At 27.9% G+C, this 5,660-nt stretch overlaps 1 protein-coding gene across 1 annotated transcript in view; it reads right to left on the bottom strand.

The window, feature by feature from the left end:
* The window catches only part of LOC117171640 (glucose dehydrogenase [FAD, quinone]-like), a 6,991-nt gene extending 3,725 nt beyond the window's left edge, over positions 1 to 3,266 (bottom strand). Inside the window, exon 1 of the mRNA XM_033359129.1 lies at positions 3,198 to 3,266. The gene's annotated coding sequence lies outside the window, so the exon portion shown is untranslated. The remainder of the gene's footprint in view (positions 1 to 3,197) is intronic.
* Between the last annotated feature and the right edge of the window lie 2,394 nt (positions 3,267 to 5,660).

Below are 5,660 nucleotides of genomic sequence, written 5' to 3'. Positions count from 1 at the left end.
ACATGAGGAATACGTAATGAACGATGATGTGATAGGCAAGTTTCCATTGAAAATCACTGATGTGGAAGCGCGTAATTGAGTTTAAATTTGAAATAAGAAATTAAAAAAAATTTTTTTTTAAAAATTTTAAAAAAATGTGTATATGTACACATCCCCACATATGCATATATATACACATATAGCATACATACATATACACATATAGAGATGATTAATATTAAAAACATTATTTTATAATACTCTGATAAATTTTATTGATATTTAGAATTTCAGTCTGTAAATTAACAGAAATTTCACGATATTTGTTTATAAAAATAGACTCAATAATACGTCGTTGATAAGTATTTTTTTCTGTAGCTAATATTTTAAAACGTTTAAAATCAAAATCAAAGTAATGATTGAAATTCAAGAATGTTGCGACAAACCTGTATTAAAATTCCCAACTTCACAATCTCTTTTGTGTTCAGCAATTCTAGTTTTTAATCTCCTGCCAGTTTCACCTATATAGGCTTTATTACAACATTTACATTTAATTAAGTAAATAACACCAGATAAATTTTCAATAGAATCGACGTCCTTTCTTCTTGACAAATAATTATCTAATGTATTAGTGTTTTTAAAATAAACATTAATATTAAATTTTTTAAGTGAATTTCTTAATCTTTCTGATAGGCCCTGAATGTAAGGCAAAGTAACATTTAAATTAAATCTATTGTAAGTATCACTCCAATCAATAAATATCAACGGTCGAAGAAAGGATTGATTTGTTTCATCAAATCATTTTACAATAGTAGATCGTTATCAAAATTTAAAACAAAAGTTTGTAAATTCGTTTTTGCACTTAAAAAAAGGAAAAATGCATGCAAAAAATAAACAACTTTCTGTCAAATCGACCATTACATATTTATTTGAGATTTCACTAGCTTTTACTTAAAAAAAAGAACGTACAATACGGTTGAAAAATCGCTACAAAATATTAATTTTTCAACTGAAATTGTTTGCCCTGCTGTGTAAGAACGTAAATCAATGTAGATGTTAAAATTTTTCTAGTTGATTTTTGTGAATCTTTTCCTTTTATTTAAAACACAGAAAAACCGTGAATTTTTTTGTTGTTGACAAAATGGCGGTAGTTAAACTGAAAAAGTAAAAAAATTTTATTCAAGTCTGTGTACTGCCTTATATTTTTCTTTCTGTTATACACATTATTTCACGTTAATCTTGCATAATTAAATCATACCATCTTTTTTGTAATCTTTAGCAATGACTGTCCGTCCCATTTTAACAGTAAAATGATATCTTTGTCGTCTTTTAAATATATTATCATCCTTAGTCGTAAGTGAATAATTGTATAGATGCGATATGGTAATGCCCCGTATTTTCTTTAAAATTTTTGTAACCATAATAAATCACAAGAATATACAACAAAACTCCTGATATAGTATAAAAAAGTATAAAATTCGTCCATATGATATAAAAAACAAATTTTTTTTCGTAATTTTGTTTTTAATTTTTTGTATTTATCTCTACTCTCCTGTGAAAATGTTTATCGTTTTTCAAACTAATTTGTGAAAAATTTTGCACTAAGATTTTTAAAAATAAATGCTATTTTTCCTTAACTCAAATTTCATTTCTAGGAAATTTCGAATAAAAGAGAGAAGAAACCCAATAGAGTGGACAGAAAAGGTTTCTTTGTTGGTAAAGCGGTTTGGGATTTATTTATTTGAATATATAATAAGGCCCATGGGCAGAAAACAAGCTGATTTACTAGAGTATTTGACTTAAATAAATTATTTTCAATAGTTTCATAAAACGTTAAATATATTTTTTTGTGTTTTTACTACCTATCTTGAATTTTGAATAATTCTCACCAACCTTACAGTAGTTATATAACTCTGATTTTATTGGAGACTTTATTGGGGTTCAGGGTCCCCATGAACGTTCTAACTTCCCTGATTACTAAAAATAAAACCATACTCAGGATACATTATTACGAAAACATAGCAATAACAATAATAGTCTATAATAAGTATTCTCCGGAAAAATAATGTATAGCTCTTTTCACGTTAATTTTTGAAAGCCTATAGGAATGATTAAAGTCTTATTTTTTTACCCCTCCCCACGAAGAGAAAATATTATTTGGCAAAGATTTTTAAAACAAAAAGCCTATCACATTAAATTGTAAGAGCTTCAAATATTTAATTAATTTTTTTCTGAGTGTTTCTGATTTTTCATTATTACCGCCTGAAGTTCTCCTTGAAGAGAAAAGCGCAATTACAACAACGTTCCATTGCTCTGGTTCTTTTTTTTGTGAAAACGTCGCGTATAAAATATATGAAATTCACTTTAATTGAAGCTAAATTGAGAAATTCTAAAGGCTTTAAAAACCACAAAAATAATCTTTTCAGAACGCCTTAACAGCTTACCTGCACACTCTAATGAGAGCCCGCATAAAATAGATTTTTTAATCAGACCAGATTTATGATACGTTAATTCTTGGATTTAGCAGTAAACAAAGGCAACGCGTGCTTTTTCCTTTGCATTAAATCATTAAAGGCAGTAAGAACAAATATTTTGATTTTTAGTTCCTGTATTATAAATAAAAAATTTTCGCCTAAAATTATGAATTGTTTGATGTAATATTACAACCAAATAATCCTAAGGGCCCCTTTTGATCGGAAAAGGTTATCCTTGTAGCTGTACAGTTCTTAATTGTAAACATGCACTAAAAATCACTCGTGATATTCAAATTTTGAAAAATATTCACTGTTTTCTTAAAATTTTGTTTTTAAAAAGAAGATTTTGAAATAATATTTTTTTACTCTCTTATTACATATCTATATGCCTAATGAAGGTACGTAATGACTTTAGGGTTAATAAAAATCAAAGATGAGATGGTAATTTAATGAAAACAAGATTTCATCTAAATAAAGTTAAAAAGAGAGAGAGTATGTTGAAGAGAAAATATTTAGTAAATTCGGCTTCCTAAAAATTATTCGTTTTCATTGTTCTTCAGGAAAGGTGGAAGATACAACAGACAGGTAAGCAAACGAGGCTAGCAGGTGCCCTCTGAGGGGCCATTAAAAATGTTTCAGTTAAATCTTTTCAAAGGGTACATAAAGAATTTGCTAAACTGTTCTTCTTAATTTAAACAATAACGATATTCATAAAAAACGTGTTTAAATATAATAATTTCTTACAACAAGAAAATTGTATGAAGGCGATATTCGTTCAAACTTATATGTCAAAATATGTTTTGCCAGAACCACCGAAGCTCAAGTCTACTGAATTTTCTATGATTAACCTGCTTTTTCCACATTATATACGTTTTTGTGCCATGAATATTCAAAAAGATTAGTATAACTTGGCGAGGTTAACTGATTAGGCACCAAAGACTGAAGTCTAATAATATTATTCCTGATATGTAAATTGATATCATAGTTCATCAGGATAACAAAATCGAAAGAGTAACAAGCATAATTTTTCCAATTTCTAAACCAAAATACATATAAAGGTTGCACTTTTCATGATGTTAGTATTGGAATAATTATAAAACTTTCAGAATCTCCCGATCTTTTTCGGAGGATGAAATTTATCACAGAATGAACAACAATAGAATATCCCACAACAAATAATGAGTCCAACCTATAAAATTATTGTGTGAAGATGATAATATATAATTTAATAAAATTGTACATTTTTAAATTATTCCAACAGGCGCAACATAAAAGATTCAACATTTGTTGTCAGCTATTCTATTATTGCATATTCTGTGATAAATTTTATCCTGCGAAAAAGAACGAGGTGATTCATTTACAACAGATCGCATAATTTAAATGACACAAACTTTAAAAATGATGGGCACAAGATTTAATTAAAAGGGTTAATTATGTGAAATTATTTAGGAGTATTTTCAATCTCTGAAGCTCTTTTTTCCCCTGAAAAATACATAAATACCTTTATCCCCTATTTTGTGTTCAACAATTTTTTTCTTTGGATTTTTATGCTAGATTTCAGATTCATTTGGCAGTTGATACAAAATTGGGGGATGGTTTTCTCGTGTCATTTTTTTATTCATGTTGGATGGTCTCTATTTTACTTCCTTTGTTATAAAACTTTGGCACCTTGTCTATGTATTTGGAAAGTATATATTATCATAAAAACAACAAGTATTTAGGGTAGCTACCTCCATTAATTTTCTAACAATCACACATTCTCATCAGAGAAGGTACTAGATTTGTGTCAAATTTGCCCCCCCCCCTCCAGTTTTTATCAAATGTCCACGTTTTGATAATCCCTGAATCCGAAAAACAGGTTTCTACGAATATATTTGTTTGTTCGTTCATTAGTTAGTGTGTGCATACACGGAGAAAAATGGATGTTCAAATGTAGATGTTCAAAGGGTCAGATTGTAGCACCTAATATCCAGATATTCATGTCAAACATTTACCATCTTTTTGAGATGTTAGGCGTACACTTTTTTTTATGTTAAACTGAAATAGATTCAGATGTGAAAACTGTTCGAGCACATGCGCATAGCGCATTGGAATTTCAAGACTATATTTGACCACTATATATTTTCGATATTACAATTATGGAGTATTACAATTTTGGAATATTTCAAAATGATCAAAGTTAACTATGCTTACATAAAATTGGATCACTATTTTTTTCTTTCCATAGGAGGGAACAATGATTTTAAGTTGCAGGTTTTTTGACTTAACACATTTGACAAAATGTTCATGAATTTAAAATGAAATTTGAGTTTGAGTAAATTAAAATAGATATAATTTTAAATTCAGATTATTTTTTCTTTGATTACTTAACCCTTTTTTATTTAAAATTTAAAATATTGAACATAATCTCAATTTGACTGAACGTATCATCTGATCGAAATATTATACCCTTTATCTGTTTTCCATCGTGTACGAACATTAAATTTTTATTTTAAATTCACAAATAATTTATCAATCAATTCCCTAAATTATCATAAATAAGTGAACTCCTCAAATATTTACAGATGTTATTTGACATAACCATACATGTAATATTCCGGATATTTCAGCTGAACATTTTGGATCTTAGAGAGTACCATCTGACTTTTTAAGATCTACAGATGCTAGCTTTGAACATCTAGATCGTTGTCCTATAGTGAAACATAAAACATGTTGACGCTGAACATCTAGATGTTACGTTTGAACATCCATTTTTTCGTGTATTTTTAGTGTTTTAGCACGATAACTTTAAAAAGAATTAACAAATTGGATTGGCCTTTGTTATATTTTTTTATTGTCCTAACCTAAAAGTCAAGTTCGTGAATCAGCCATTTTGGATAAAAATTCAAAAAGTTAACGCATTTTGAATATTTTTGAGTCCACATTTTTCAAGATTTAAAATTTCTCTGTACGAATATTTATAATATTCCAAAAGGCGAACAATTTATCCTTAAAACTTGTTTTGATATAACAAAAAATTACCAGAGTTAAAGCATTTAAAAAATTCCAAAAAACACGCGAAAATAAAACTTTTGAGCTAAATAACGCACTATAAGAAAAAAATTCAAGAAAAGAAACATGTACCTTCTGGAATTCCCTACAAGATTATCATAACAACTTTTCTAGTTTTCTTAAAAAATCTAAAATTTAAGCTTTGCTGTTCATTCC

This window comes from Belonocnema kinseyi, chromosome 4, assembly GCF_010883055.1.
Source record: "Belonocnema kinseyi isolate 2016_QV_RU_SX_M_011 chromosome 4, B_treatae_v1, whole genome shotgun sequence".
Classification (NCBI taxonomy): Eukaryota; Metazoa; Arthropoda; class Insecta; order Hymenoptera; family Cynipidae; genus Belonocnema; species Belonocnema kinseyi.
Note: the sequence above shows the minus strand (reverse complement) of the source record. Positions and strands in the feature narration are given on the sequence as shown.